Genomic DNA, 17,139 nt, shown 5'->3' on the forward strand with positions numbered 1-17,139 from the left:
AGACACACGGTGGAGGTGTCCTCCAGGCCACAGCATGAGCTCCAGGGTCAGACTGATGGGAACTCAAATCCTGGCTCTGGCATTTCTTAGGTGTGTGGCCTTGGGTAAATGATCTCCCATCTCTAAGCCTCACCTTCCTCGCTTTTCAGCTTAGGACGATAACAGTATCTGCCCTTCAGGTGTTCCAGGGTTGAAGCTGATGATACTTGGCACATGTAAACTGCTCAGTAAATGTCCGTTATGATTATTAATGAACATGTTTAGCCACATAAGAGCAGTCTGCAAAAGGGTATCTAACATTAAAAGTTCCTCTTGTATATTCATTAACTGGCAGGGACAAAACTGTGAGTTGACACCGGCATCCAAAGATGCAGATCTCAGCATTTGAAGATATAGGAATTTGTAAGCAAGTGATGCTCTGGAATGGTTCCCTCCAGGCCCAGCACTACAGATGGGTTTTATCAATGGGTCTAGTGATTAAAACTACACTTACTATTTATGGACCATTATTTAGAAATAGTTGCAGGATTGCTATTTCCCTTTTAGCTATGCATTATTCATGAACACAAACCACGCTTCAGTGATTGTGTGGTTGCGTTTGTTATTCTCTGGGTTGCTGGACAATCAACTGTCCTGACAACTCTAGCTTGATGGGCACGCCAGCTTGTTCTATTCTTCTAGATTTCCTTGCTCAGAACTCTGAGCAATCTATGGCAAGTTTTACCTCTTTTCTAAAATGAAGTAACTTTATAGATAAAATAAGAAATGTGGGAATTATATTTTTTAAAGTTTACTCATGCATGAAAGTGTACTCTATCCTTTTGATCCATGCCTGCTCAGCCCAGAAGCATGGACGAGGGGACACAGGAATCTTTGTGTACTAGACAGCTTTCTCAGATAAGGTAATCATAGTAAAAATCTCGGGTTTCTAAGAACAAAGGCTTAATTCTCATTTATTATACAGACCAACTGAAAGTTGGTTGTGACTCTGCTCTGTGTCTTCATCATTCTGGGATGAAACTTGTCTGGATCATGTTGATCTTGAAGAAGGAGAAATCAACGGTGGATCCACGCAATGGCAGAACCACGTAATGATGCAACCACACAATGGTGCTTCAGTTTCTACTGGGAAGAGGCACACCACATTCCCATTCACGTTTTATAGCAGCAAGCCAGGTGACCCACCCTGTCATCAACGCTTGGTAAAATAAATTGACCCACAGGGTGGGGCGCTACAAGCCACATTGCAGGAGTGGGCGCATACACTCCTCCCATAAAGGGCAGCCAATGAGAACAATAACAAATCTACCACACTCTGAGTTTTGATTGACTTTGAATGACATTCCCATATAAAACCTCTTTTGAGGCCTTAGGGCCATTCCCAAGATTGAGAGAGCAATGTGGAGTGGATTTAAGATACATTCTAGCATGGAACAAAGGTCGGTCAATTCCAGCCCACTCCCATTTTTGTATGGCCCAAGAGCTATGAATAGTGTTTACAGTTTTGTGTGTGTGTGTGTGTGTGTGAGGAAGATTGGTCCTGAGCTAACATCTGTTGGCAATCTTCTTCTTTTTGCTTGAGGAAAATTGTCGCTGAGCTAACATCTGTGCCAATCCTCCTCTATTTTATGTGAGATGCTGCCACTTCACGGCTTGATGAGCAGTGCTATGTCTGTGCCTTGGATCCGAACCTGTGAACCCCAGGGCATTGAAGCAGAGCGTGCAAACTTAACCACTACTCCACTGGGCCAGCCCCTTTAATGATGTTTACATTTTTAAAGGGTTGTAAGAAAAAAAAAAGGTAAAAGAAGAAAAATATGCAATAAAAACAAGTGTGGCTCACAAGGCCTAAAATATTTATTATCTGACTCTCTACAGAAAAGCTTGTCAAACCCTGAAATAAAACTAAATTTGGAATTGGCCCTAGAACCTTGGTTTCATCTGCACCGGAAGCAATCCATGTCTATCCCAGATAAAATCAGTTTCCAGAAGTAACAAATATAACCTTTAATTCACTGACAACTAATCAGTGTAGAGATACTAATGCCTCTAGAATCTGGAGTCTAGGACCCAAAGAATCTGTCCAACCATATCTCTGGCATTACACTTATCACATTGGACTGTAACTCCTTTTTTCTGCCTAACAAAGAAACTATGACAATTCCCTTTAAGAAAGAGAGTAAAATGTCCCATACTCAGCCCAGCGCTTGACAAACGTGTTTACAAATGTTTTAAATTGAATTAAACTGAACTGCTGGCACAACAGAGAATCTTAAGATACTTGCTCTCAATTTCACCATAAATCCCTTGCTCTTAAATAAATTCCTTGCTGAGTTTATTTATCTGAAAAAAGGGAAATGGAAATGCTTGTCACGAGGTTTCTGTAAATATTTACTCACAGATGACAGGAGAATGTTATGTTCACTCCACTGCATTCACTGAAATGCATCAAAAACAACAGAAAATCTAAAAAGGTAAGGAAACTCCATTTTAAATGAAATAAAAAGTCTCTGCCCCAAATTAAAATTATGAAGAGCATCTGTCTAAAAACAAAAATTGCCAAAATATGAAAGCAGTGTTAAGAGTTGACACAGTTTCCTCAGACCTGAGGCTCTCCAGAGATTTCTGTCAAAGTAAGTATCAAAATCCTCAGGGAGCCACCTGACTAGAGTGACACAGTATGGGGACGTTGGGAAGACACAGAGAGACAATTCCACTGCAGAACAGCAGAGAGAGGGAGCTGAAAGAGACCCAGACAGACCCTGCAAATACATCAAGCTCCACGTCTACCCTCCAGCGCCCTCGCCGAGGGAAACTACTAGAAGTGACAGAGGGGAGGAGCAGTCAGCAGGTCAAACCATGCTGTGTGAGTTTGCTGGGCTGCTCAATGAAGTACCACGAACGAGGCACCTTAACAACAGAAACTGATTGTCTCTCTGTTCTGGAGACTGAAAATCCAAGATCGAGGTGTCGGAAGGTTTGTGCCTTCTGAGAGCTGTGCCGAAGGCTCTGCTGGGGGCCCCTCTCCTCAGCTTGAAGACAGGCTCATCCCACTCCCTGTCTTCACGCTCACGTGGTGTTCTCCCTGTGTGCACGTCTGTCCCTTCACATGGTGCTCTTTCATGAGGACACATCATGTTTATTAGGGGCCCACCCTGCTCCAGTGTGACCTCATTTTAACTAATTACATCTGCAAAGAGCCTATTTCCAAATAAAGTCATATTCTGAGGGACTGGGAGTGAGGACTTCAATCTATGAATTTGGGGGGCACATATTCAACCCATAGCCCTAGAAAGACTGATGCTTGGGATACCCCGTGAGCCACCCCATCCTCCAGAATGTGGAAGGCTGAGGTGAGACATCCTCTCAGGGCAGAAGTCACATGCTAGGTGAGCAGCTGTGCAGACAACATGTCTTAATCCACTCTGGGGACCGCCCCAGCTCATGCCACCACACCTTTCCCAGCACCTCCCCTGACTCAGTCACTCCACACACTGTCCTTCAGCCACCAGCACACACAGCTAGAACTGACTTCATTTAAAGGTGACTCGTGCACAGAATGGCTCTTAGCACACACTTTATGTGTTGATATTGAAAAGAGAGAGAGAAAATAAAAGAACCTAGGCAAGAAAGCAGTTAAAGAACATACGTCAGGAGCCAGCCCTGATGGCCTAGTACTTACCTCATGCTCCACCTTGGTGGCCCAGGTTCACTTCCTGAGAGCAGAACCACACGACTCTGTCAGTAGCCAAGTTGTGTCAGTGGCTCTCATAGAAGAACCAGAAAAATTCACAACTATACACAACTATGTACTGGAGCTTTTGGGGATAAAAAGGAAGAAAAAAGGAAGAAGATTGGCAACAGGTGTTAGCTTAGGGCAAATCTTCCCCTGCAAAAAAAAAAAAAGCATATATCAGAGGAATTATTCAGGAAAATATCTGCAAATTATTCTCCAGAGTCTCAAAGGAGTTGAAGATTATACGACTTCTTTCAAAGGAGAGATCATCCAAAATTCACAAAAAGTCAAAGTAAACGTAATGAGACAGCAGACAGAGATGAAAAGTAAGTTGGCAATCTGTGAGAAAGAAATGGAAAAGTAAAATCATTACAGAGATGAAAGCCATATTAGAGGCAACAAAGGATAGAAAAAAACAAAATTTAAGACAGTCACAGACACGGAGAAAAAGTTTGAGGAAATTAGATGGAATAAAAAGGAAAAGAACAATGATGTAAAATAGTTAGAAAGAACTTGGTAGATCTAGAAACTGTGAAAAGTATTCCCAATATATACATAATGGATGTCCTTGAAAAAGAATACAGCAAATGAAAGAGAAAAATGTAATACTAAAGAGAACCTTGGCCCGGCAGAGGGAGAGGGCCCACATGTCTGCATAAATTTATATAGATCTATTTGTGCTGTCTTATCACGGCAAATTTATAGAACTTCAAGAAGAAAGAAATAATTGCTCAGACATGTAGGCTACAAAAGCATGTTACTTACAGAACTTGCTTTTTTTTTTTTCTAACATTTAAAAAAAAAAATCACTTTAGCCCCAGACTTTTACCCAACAACAGTCAATTCCAGAAGCCAGTGGATCCAATTTACAAAGGTATATGAGAGAGTGTGACTCCAGAATTTCATGTCCAGCCAAACTGTTCTTGAAGTATAAAAGCAACATATATCCTTGGACATGCAAGAAGCCCAGAAAATAAAGCACCCATATGTCCTTTGCAACGAAGACTAGTGAAAATCCCATGCAAGCAATACAACCGAATCTAAAAGCCAGATGGCCACTTACTGTGTGACCTTGACCAAGTCACTTAACCTTTCTGTGCCTCAGTTTTCTCATTTGTAAAGAGGAGCTATAGTGTCTACCCTGGAGAAATGTTATGAGGATTATATGAGATACTACAAGAAAAATGCTTAGTATAATGTTTGGCACTTTGTAAGCACTAAATAAATACAGGCTATCTTTATCATCATCATTATCTAGGTAAAAAATTCAAAAATATGGGAAGTGCCATTTAGTGATTCAGTAAAAATAGGCCTAAATTGAAACAGTGGGATTATGTTTCAAAACAGAATGTAGGGGCTGGCCCAGTGGCGCAGCGGTTAAGTGCGTACGTTCCACTTCGGTGGCCCAGGATTCACCGGTTCAGATCCCGGGTGCGGACATGGCACCGCTTGGCAAGCCATGCTGTGTGAGACGTCCCACATATAAAGTAGAGGAAGATAGGCACGGATGTTAGCTCAGAGCCAGTCTTCATCAGAAAAAAAGAGGAGGATTGGCAGCAGTTAGCTCAGGGCTAATCTTCCTAAAAAAAAAAACCTCAAAAAACAGAATATAAACATTATGAATCTTAACAATGTAAAAAAAATATGTAACCAACAAAAACTGGGAAGGTTAAGAGAAAAGAAAGAAGAAGAGAGGAAGGATACATTTACAAATTTCCTCATTGTTCATAGCAGGGAGGGAAATTATATCTAAAATGTGGATTAAAAATAAAACAATCACTGGTAAACTTATTTTTGGATCTTCTTCACAAAGTTTTTAAAGCACTAATGCCTAAAGTTTAGTAATTCAGTTAAAACTCAGTATTTTTTCCTATTAAATTGATTACTTTTCACAAATAGCATAAAGCACATGCTCTGCATTTTGTAAATAAATCTCGTGCCTCCATCCTTCCAGCTATATATGCAGGGAGGCATTTGAAATGTTGACAGTGATTTTATTCTATTTTTTTAACTTTCTTCTTTGAATTTTTCTATATGATTTGAATCTTTATAATACACATCTATGACTTTAACAAAAGCAATAAAGTTACTTTTAAATAACTAACATATCTTTCATTTTCAAGGATGGAGTTCCCTATTTCAGACCAAAAAATGTTCCTGAGCTGTAAGTATGTGAAGTTCAGTTCCATTCACTTCTCATAGCACAAGAATTCAGTCAGGAAGTTGTATACTAATTAATTATTGAATATTTGTTTTTCTGTCTTTATTGCAATGGAGAAATTACCAATAGATAAAAGCCAATCTTTCAGAACCTAAAAAAAGCCGAGGCTGTCATTAAAATCATGGCATTTGCAGGGCTGGCCCAGCGGCCCAGCGATTAAGTTCACACATTCTGCTTCAGTGGCCTGCTGTTCGCCAGTCCAGATCCCCAGCGTGGACATACATAGTGCTTGTCAAGCCATGCTGTGGCAAGTGTCCTACATATAAAATAGAGGAAGATGGGGATAGATGGTAGCTCAGGGCCAGTCTTCCTCAGCAGAAAAGAGGAGGATTGGTGGCAAAGAAATGGTGACATTTGCTTAATTTTAATGATTTCTCTATTCCCATATCAGTTTGGTTTAAAGCACATTAGTCTCCTAAGATGCCTCTTCTCAGCCAGCAGGTCTCAACTCTGAATGCACACTAAAGTCACTGAGGGAGCCTAAGAAATATCAATGCCACGGCCCATCCCCAGAAATTCAGATGTTATCAATAAAAGAAGGGGGGCAGGGTGAACTCAGTGTCCGTGTTTTTTAAATCTTTTTTATTTTTTCAAATATATCATTGTCTGAATTTTCATTTATCTATCTTTCTAGGATTCCTTATACTTACTTCCATCTGATGTATCTCATAATTTCCTATTTTTCTAATTCTTTGTTCTTTCCTCTTCATTTTTTTCTTTGGGGACAGTTCCTGAATCTAATTTCACAATTTACTAATTCATTCTTCAACTGCATTCATTCCACCTTTTTGTCCATCATTTCTCTTCTTTATTGCAAATACTACATATTTCCTAATATTTCTTTTTATCCCACCATTTTATTATAAAAAGTTCCAAACAAAAGAGTTGTACAATGAACACATGTACACCCCATACCTAGCTAGATTCTACCATTAACATCTACTATACCTGTTTTATCACATGCCAAGCACTTTTTTGGCCACATTTCAGAGTAAATGACACACATTAGTATGCTCCCCCCATATGCTTCAGCATCACATGAGTACTTCTAATGTATTTTCAAGCGGCTCTTAAATGCAGCCAGGGTTGAGAACCACGGTGAATCTTAGCAAACTGTGCTCCATCCTAGCTCAGTTTCCTGGCTGTGGTACTCCACTGCCTTAAGCAGCTTCTTTCTCCACTTACTCCTGAGAAACCCTCTTAAAAAGCCTTTTTAAAAAATCAGACAAACGAGAGAGAACGTCCAAGTCCCACATGAAGTACAAGCTAAGTGGCTCAATATGACGTGAAACTCCAGAGAGAAGACATAACAAGAACAATGTCTTGCAACCCGTCTAGACGGGTGGTAAAGAGGAAGGAAATAATCACATTGATTCAACTCAGTATGTCTTTCAAATGATGGATTTTCTCTGGATGTCTTCCTGTGGTCAACAGGACAGCTTCTTTTCCTGGCCCTTCGATTTGATTGACTCACTGTGGGCTAAAGGCATTCCCATCCCCAATGTCTGGAGGTGCCTTTCAACACTGTCAGCTCTCACCTCCAGCCCTAATCTGGCCTCCCTCTGGTCCTAACAGTTTATCTAAATCCTAAGGACTTAGCGAGAGTAAATACAACAATATAAGGAACCCCCCTGCAACTTGGCTAAATAAATCCCCCAAACGGCTAATGAGAAGTATGTTGATATAACGACCTTGGCCCTCAAGCACAACAGGAGTGTGGATGAATTAACAGCATTTTAACACGTTTGCTCTTACCATAGATGTACCCAAAACTACTGCTGAGTCAAATTTCCTGAGGACTTTATTGAAACTCTTTGTGAATTGATTTTAAATGTCTGATCATCTGATAGGCAAAGAAAGAAGGCATGTGAGGGATACAAACTTGTATGTTTACTGAATTCTACCAACCTCAGTGTCCTGGTGGTCACATACCCCAACTGTGAGCAGTCAACTTCACGTGTATTTGGCTGAAAGCTTTCACCGTAGCCACAGGCTTACTATAAATTCTACGATTTTAGTGAAAGAGAATGCTGTCATTAATAACGTCTATTCTCATCAGAATAGATGCTCTTCTCTTTTGTTTCCTTTCTTTTGCAGAATACTATTTGTTCTAAAGTTTGTTAGATTTTCCAAACAATCAAATCACATATTTGAATAGTTAATGTTTGCTGAATACTGACATTTCTATTTTAGATGTAAGAATAACTTCCTTTCAAGAAGTTCAAAAACATTCATGTGTATGCATGCATCTATTCTCACTTAATCACTCCACATTGGATAATAAATGCTACTACTGTCCTCTTTTTTTACCCTAAGCAAACACTGAGGGGAAAAAATAATAACTCCTTGACTTATGGGCATATTTTTATTCCCTAGCAGCCAGCTTTACAAACTTCCAAACTGGATTTCTTCCCAATAAGCATATAAAAAAACTTTACTGATAAAGTATGTTGAGCGAAGGTGCAATTCTCATTTTGTATAACTTCATACCTCATGGAAGGATGGTGCATTGATGGTGGCAGAGTTGGAATTGCTCTTCATTCTGATGCTGCTCCTGGGTGTTTTGGTCTTTTGAGTACCAGGGTCTGGCTGGACCAGTGGTGGAAGAGGAGGAACTCCATGAGACAAGCTTGGGGTCCTGCACTCTCAGGGACCCCTCCCCTGCCACCAGCCCCCAGAAGAACAGTGTACCAAAGAAGAGGAGGCCCAGTGGAAAGGGGAAGGCGCCAAGAGAGAGAAAAGAAGGAGGAGTCAATTGAAAATACTTGAGGGCCCTAAAAGGTAGTAATTATTAGATTGGGCTCCTTGTTTTAATGAAATATGCTGGCTCTGTCAACACCGCTGTTGCAATAAAATTCCATGTGTTTAAACCTGCAAAATGCAAACAAGAGTTTGCAGGCCTGTAGATTTCAGGGTTTTTTCTCTCTTCTTTTTACTTCAGCATGAAGCTAAAATTCTTTCTAGCTAATTCAGAGCATGTTATTAGAAGTGTTTTGCAACATGGCATCTTCTAGAAGCGTGGGGCTCTACAAAAGGATGACTCACGTTCGGCCAATGCCAGCTCACGTTCATTTTCTTAACTGATCCTATTTTAGAAATGGCAATTTGAAACACAGAAAGAGTTCAGATCACTTGTTTACCCAACAGAATCAAGGAGAGAGCCTGTTTTCCATCTATCTGCACCCCTCCCACAGCTTCTGAGTTTTATTGAATAGATAAAATAAAATTTTCTTATCATCACCGGGTGGGGATGTACCCAGGTAACTCTCTTTATCTCACTCAGTTTAAAAGATTTCTTTCATCAAAGACAACTCCTACCCCATCCAACCCAACCCACACTGGTTAACTCATGAAATACATTTTTTAATTTAATGCAAATAATCATGACATTGACAGAACAGGCTGATTGAGCGTAACTTAAGCTGCTATACCTTTATGAAATAGGGAGGGATTTCTTTTAAGGAACGATGCACTAACACGGAAACACAGTCTTTTGTTTAGTCTAATGCCAAGGGGAATTGAACAAAAAAGGGAGCTTGAGCTGACAACATCCAGAAAATTTTATAAGAGGTGGCTTTGCGCTCTATGGAGGCCAGGACGATCTGGGAAGGAAGCCTTGGTTTCCTCTTTCTGCTGATTAAGAGTCTAGCGCTTCAGAGTTCAGCTCCAGACACGGAAGGGAGATCTTATCGTGGGCCCTGGTAAAGCTGCATTGTTACAGTGGTCCTCATTTCCTTCATGCCGGCAAGAAAAAGAAATAACATCTAAAGTTCATTCTGGCTTGTCAGCTGTTCAGATTCTAAAGTCCATTCCTTACCAAGATTTTCTGGACCTGTGGGAATATTTCAAGGGATTGACAGCTGGTCCGTGTACTCCAAAAAATCTAGAATCCTCCAATAAAATTCTAGTCTCTCAGTAACCTGGTACCATTGATTGTATTCACAAGTTCTCAATTAATGTAGGATCTCTATATCTTTATTACTCCCTGCCAATAAAATAAGACATTAAATTGAGTCCCACTAGGTTAGGCAAAACTTTCTTTAATTCAATGTATCTATATGTGCATTACCAATTTCCGGTTTTGATGGATTGCGAGCAAAGAATATGACCTCTAAGATTTCCACTTTGGGGAATATATTAATGTTTTCTTTGTGGCCAATTACATGATTGAGTTCTGTAAATGCCCATAGTCATGAAAGAACACATATTTTCTGTAGGACATAAAGTCCTATATATATCTTTATTATGCTGAGAATGTTCATTATATTTTTCAAACTCTATTCATCCTTATTTTTATCTGCTTGGTCTATTAAATTCTGAAAGATAAATTAAAATCTCCCAGGACAATTTTTTGTTTTTAAGTTTTCTTTATATATCTATGAATTTTTACTTTACACATTGAGCTTTTATATTTCTTTGGCATAAAGGTTCATAACTGTAATAAATTCTTATGGCTTGTATATTTTTATCATTAAAGAATATTTCTCTTTGCCCCATTTAATATGTAGAGATATATGTTTTCTTTGAAGCTTTATAACTTCATATCTCATTTTAAACCATTTGGTTAAATGACATGAGAGTTATCAAATGGAAAAAGCACTATTTTGTTTTTGATTTATAATGGACAAAGACTGGAAAAATTGAGAGTTGTTGTGTTAAGGAAGTGTATTATGAGTTAATCATTATTTGAATCTATTTCCGTTTATTCTGATTATAATTGTGTGACCAACTGAAATAATTTTCAAATTAGTTGAAAAATTTTCTGGTTTCTAGTCAATGTTGATAGGAATAAGGCAAAAACAATTGTTCCAGAAGAGAAAACTTACCTATTGCCACCTTTACCTGCCCTGCCATCTGCTCCTCATCAAGCAATTTAATTTTGAAAATGAAATAGGTGTGTCTGGCTCCTGCCTCTGGGCAATAATTAATTTTGTTCAGAATGACCCACATCTAGTCATCTGCGTTGTTTTTCAGGTGATGAGGTGTCATCAAAATTTTAAATGAGCTGGAGGAAGAAGCAACATATGCAATTTTTTGGCTTCTTCTCCATGACCTCTTTCCTGCTGGAGGGAACACCATGACTTAGATTTAAAATGGTTGAAGCAAACTGATACTTTTTTGTAAATATTAGAAACAGGAAGTTGAAAAAGACTTTACGGACTAGAAGGTACAAGCATTCTTTCAGTTGATCCTGGTAAATCAACGCTGCTTTACATTTTGACTTGACTTTCTGAGAAATTGAATAACCTCTGCTGCTAAACCCAAAACAGAAGAATTTTGTCAGGAGAAGAATTTTGTCAGTACAGAGCCGTGGCCTCTCCCATCCTTTAGGCAAAGAATCTATTTAAGTTAGCGTAATATTTCCAATATTCTACTGCTCTAGAAACAGCAATAAATGCTTTTCTACCCATCGGATCCATAGGCAGCAGTGATCAAAGCAATTCTGTCAGGAAACAACTTTATCATTTTTGGTGACAGCTGGAAGGAAGTCTTTAGAAACTTCTCTCAGAGGGTGCAGCAGGATGTCAAAGAAATGGCAGCTTTTAGCAGAAATCTCAAGGGTGCTAAGTTCACGTGGCTGAAAGATATTTAATCCCTAATCAAGCAAATGGGAGCAAGATAGTCAGAGGGACTTCAGAGGGTGTCCACTCTATTAACACCAGAGGAAGCTCTCTACAATTCTCCAAAAAGTAGAGAAACAGATTTTTATTTATTTTCTTTTAACTGCACACCAGATAGGAATGTTCTAGATCCAGATTACCTAGGGAGGAAAAACATAGGGGAAAAAAGACATTAATGCTCAAGCAATGATAATATCATTTTATGTATCTGTCCTCTCACATAAACGTATAGAAAAGAAAGAAGGAAAGGACTCCCATGAACCCTCAGTACATCGAGATGTTTTATCTGATTGCACAAAACTTCAATTTTTAGAGGCAAATTTTTCTTCAATTAAGTAAAGGTAGTTGCCAGTTCCTTTCCATCTATTCCTCTCTATATTTGATGCTCAATCTGTTTCCAAAAGTGCAAAAAGGTAAAAAAAAAATTGTGGGTTGTTGCTGATTCTGGAGAAGGAAGTAAATCTGTTAGCAAGGTGAAGAGAGCAGAATTGGTGATCACTGTTGCCGGGAGAAATCAGCTCCTGGTCAACCAGACAAGAGGTGGTGAGGAGTCTGGGATGTCTGTGCGTGTGTCCTTTAAAGTAAACCATGCCTCCCTGGGTCAAGCCATGGTCCAAAGTGTTCAGAGAAAATAGACCTTCATGCGATATTTTGAGCCCAGACAGAAACAGGAAATTCCATTGACCTCTGGAGAGAGAACTAGTTCCTTTGAGAAGTTCTCACTTAGTTTCCATACTGAATGAGTCCTGGATGGTTCGAATGACATCCTGAAACACATACGAACAATCTCAACATATCCTTAGTGTTGAGTAAAGTTCAAACAGCCCAGAATTATTTTAAGACTTGGCATATATTGCTCTGCAAATGGGCAAATTTATATTCTAAAATCACAGAAGAGATGAAAGTGGTTATTCATATAATTTATAAGATCTTCCTACCCAAAAAATTCAACCATTGAAATCGTTTTATCAAGCATAATATCTTGAAGTCCGTCATTAAAATAAATACACTATACTTCACGTGAGGCAGCACACGTTACCACCCAGAACTGTAAATCAATTATCTGATGAAGTTAATAACCTATCATTTAACAGAATGCAAATGAGGGGGCCGTCTGGTGGCGCAGTGTTTAAGTACGCGCGTTCCGCTTCCCGGTCGCCTGGGGTTCACCTGTTCGGATCCCGGGTGTGGACATGACACCACTTGGCAAAAGCCATGTTGTGTTAGGAGTCCCACATATAAACTAGAGGAAGATGGGCACAGATGTTAGCTCAGGGCCAGTCTTCCTCAGCAAAAAGAGGAGGATTGGCAGTAGTTAGCTCAGGGCTAAACTTCCTCAAAAGAAAAAAAAAGAACGCAAATGAGTAAAGAACAAAACTAACATTTAATTAGCTCTCTTTATGTGCCTGCAATTAGCTAAGTACTTTTTGTAACTTCTTTCATCAAATCCTTGTAAAATTTTGGTAAAATAAATATTATTTTTTAATTTTTATAGTTAAGAGGATTGAGACTTAGAGATGTTAAGTAACCTACCCACACCTCAGAAGAATCTGGTTTTGAATCCATGTTGGTTTGATTCCAAACCTTGCCGGGCTAGTATTCATCTAATGGTTGAAGGAGAAAATGAATAGGGCAGCATTGCCCAAAAGAAATAGAATGTGAGGCATACATGTAATTTTAAATTTTCTTGTAGCCACACTGAGAAAGTAAAAAGAAACAAGTGAAATTAATTTAGCAATATATTTTATTTACTCCAACGTATCCAAATACTAGCATTTCAACATGCAATCGGTATAAAAATTATTAATGAGATAATTTACATTCTTCTTTTCTATACTAAGACTTTAAAATCCAGAATATATTTTACGTTCATAAATCATCTTAATTCACTCTAACCACATTTCAAGCGCTCAACAGTTACACGTGGCTCATGGCCGCCATATTGAACAGCACCACCCTAGATCACAGATTCCTTGCAGATTTATACCACTCACAAATTTGGTCATAATAAGTTTGTCTTCCCCTAAATTGCTTATTAAAATTTTAACTAAGACAAGTTTCTCAAAAGGTTAAACCTAGAGTTACCATGTGAGCCAGCAGTTTTACTCTTAGGTATATACCCAAGAGAAATGAAATTAAATGGAAACATTTCAGACAGAAATGAAAACATACACCTACGCAAAAACACGTGCACAAATGTTCATACCAGTGTTATTGAAAATAGCAAAAAAGTGGATAGAACCCAAATGTCTATCAGCTGATGCATGGGCAAGTAAAATGTGGTATATTCATAAAACGGCATGTTATTCAGCAATAAAAAAGAATGAAGTAGTAACACATGCTACAACATGAATAAGCCTTAAAATTACTATGCTAAGTGAAGAAGCCAGTCACAAAAGAGCACGCACGTATTGTATGATTCCATTGCCATGAAATATTCAGATTAGGCAAATCTATAGAGACTGAAAGTAGGCTAGTAGTTGCCTAGGGCTGGGGAGGTTGGGAGGATAGAGGGAGTGACTGCTGGGTACAGGGTTTCTTTTTAGAGTGTGTTTTAAAAGTAATGGTGGGGATGCTTGCATGTACTGAAAACCATTGACTTGTACATTTAAATGGGTGAATTGTGTGGTATATGAATTACATCTCGATGAAGTCGTCATATAAAATAAACTCATCTGAACTCACAACAATAATAATGAGCAAGACAAAGTCTTAAGTAGAAGTTTCTAAATATATATGTATCTGCTAATCAATAATCATTAGATATGAAGTTTCTAAAACCACTAGTCCTCCTGCTTGTACCACTTCGATCCTAGGTTCCTAGTCTTGTTGTCAAGGAGAGAATCCATCCGATGAATGCCTAGAGAAGACCCACTGGGAGCTGAGCTCTTGGTCAGGTGATCAGGACAGGGTTCCTGCCCCCTAGAGCTTATGGTCTAAAAAAATGGACATGGAAAGAAACAAACAAATGTAAACCACCATGAACAGTCCTCTAACAGGGAATCTCTTCAGAAGCTCATAAGATGCTCAAGAAAATAAGGTAAACGTAGCATTTCCTGGACCTATCAGTGCACTGACCCCACCAAAGGGATTAATTAAAATAATTTGTGATAGCTTGTTTTTCGTGATATTATACTAAGTCATGGGGGCCTCGTTTTCTGTTGGAGCATTCTTAAGAAGAAATCACATCTAATTTTCTTTTTCAGAATTTTGCCAAGATTCTTCATCACACTCATTGTTTCAATATAGTCCAGATTCCTACTGTTCCCACTTTCTAAAAAGGGAAAATGTTTGGTAGCTCCAGCCTTGAGAATTTTTTCTCATTTCCTGATGATTCCTCAATGAAAGGAATTTGGTAAACAAAGAGCTGTCAAAATCTGACTCGACACATGTGCACCATGAAACACATTCACCAATGTTTTTAGCAGTGTTCTTCAAAAACGGACCAATATAAATATTTATCAATAGTAAAATTATTAAAAGTCATCAGTTTTCATACCATGGAATATTACACAGCAGTGAAAATGAATGGATCAGATTACATGCATCAATGTGGCTAAATTTCAAAAGCAATATTGTCCCCGGGAAGCACAGCATACAGCATCATTTCATACAAAGTTCAAAAGCAGACAAACTAAATACAATATTTACTGATACATTCACAATACCGTTATACACACACACACAATAAAAAGCAAGAGTGTGATAAACATAAAATTCAGGACAGTAGTTATCTGGGGGGTGGGGTAGGGTAGAATACGTAATCTGGGTTGAGCACACAGGTCGCTTTGGGGATACTGGTGACGTTCCATTTCTTGGCATAAATGGTGGTTTAAAAGCTGTTCATGTATTTTGTTGTTTAAACTATACAAATAAATCTTCACATGCCACTTGTATATTTTACAATGTTTTAAATTACAAACAAAACACCAACAAATTGGGGCCATTATACCAAAAATGAAGTAATGGATCCACATTCTGGCTGATGAAGCAGATTCTCATGGCATTTACCCTTTTATGCACATGTTATTCTGGTTTATTAGTCTGTAATAAATCCTGCGTTAACTGGATTCTGAAATTCAATGCTACTTAAAATATATAGATTCCTTTCTCTTCAAGGAGCTCTAGAGTCTGGCAAGACATTTGAGCTAAAGAATTCCTGGAACCTCAGGAGGGCTGCCAGGACACAAGCACACTCCTCCTGCCTCATCCCCCATCGGGCGTATGGCCCAGTCAGACCACCCCCAGTGAAAGGGAGGTCAGAGATACAAGCAGAAGATGTGCACCAACCAGGCCCGATAGCTTCACTTATGAAATCCTCATCCTTGGACGTCAAAATCTCCCAAAAATGGGGAGTGGGGGTCATAGTGCTCCTTTGGGCAAATAATAATGGAAGAAGCCCCAGTCTGCCTACTCATAATGCTCATAGATCAAGCTTCTAGACACCTGCCTGGACAGAGGCCCCAAAGTAACGTTGGCACAAGAGTTGCCTTTGCATTTACTAAGCTGATTTATCTGAAGTGCACAAAAAGCCACAAGATTGGAAGCAATGGGCAGTTGCCACTGGCTCAAAGACTCTTACTCTCCCTGTGGCAAACCAGCCAGACGGATTTAAGTGCTGATTGGAGTCAGTTCTAAATACAGCAGCAACCTCACCAGTTTACGTCTCCAGCAGTATTCAGGTTTCTGCTCTGCAAGAAGTAATAATTTTACTCATTAGATGTCCACATAAGAAAGAACAGCAAAAGCTTTTAAACTGTGCCACAGTAACTCATTCCCGTAAAAGGACATATTAGAAAAAGATAGGTAAAAAAAGATATTTCACGGACTCCGAATTTTTAAAAAAATAAAATTAAGGATGACCAATAGACACATGAAAAGATGCTCATCATCGCTAATCATCAGGGAAATGCAAATCAAAACTACACTAAGATATCACCTTACACCTGTTAGAATGGCAAAAGTATCCAAAACCAAGAGTGACAAATGTTGGAGAGGTTGTGGAGAAAAAGGAACCCTCATACACTGCTGGTGGGAATGCAAACTGGTGCAGCCACTATGGAAAACAGTATGGAGATTTCTCAAAAAGTTAAAAAGAGAAATACCTTATGACCCAGCCATCCCACTACTGGGTATCTATCCTAAGAACCTGAAATCAGCAATTCCAAAAGTCCCATGCACCCCTATGTTCATCGCAGCATTATTTACAATAGCCAAGACGTGGAACCAACCTAAGTGTCCAGCAACTGATGATTGGATAAAGAAGATATGGTATATATATATACAGTGGAATACTACTCAGCTATAAAAAAGGACAAAATCGTCCCATTTGCAACAACATGGATGGACCTTGAGGGTATTATGTTAAGTGAAATAAGCCAGACAGAGAAAGACGAACTCTGTATGACTCCACTCATAGGTGGAAGTTAACATATAGACAAAGAGAACTGATCAGTGGTTACCAGGGGAAAGGGGGGGGGGGGAGGGCACAAAGGGTGAAGTGGTGTACCTACAGTATGACTAAAGTAATGTACAACTGAAATTTCACAAGGTTGTAAACT

The sequence above is a fragment of the Equus przewalskii genome, chromosome 20 (assembly GCF_037783145.1).
Source record: "Equus przewalskii isolate Varuska chromosome 20, EquPr2, whole genome shotgun sequence".
Classification (NCBI taxonomy): domain Eukaryota; kingdom Metazoa; phylum Chordata; class Mammalia; order Perissodactyla; family Equidae; genus Equus; species Equus przewalskii.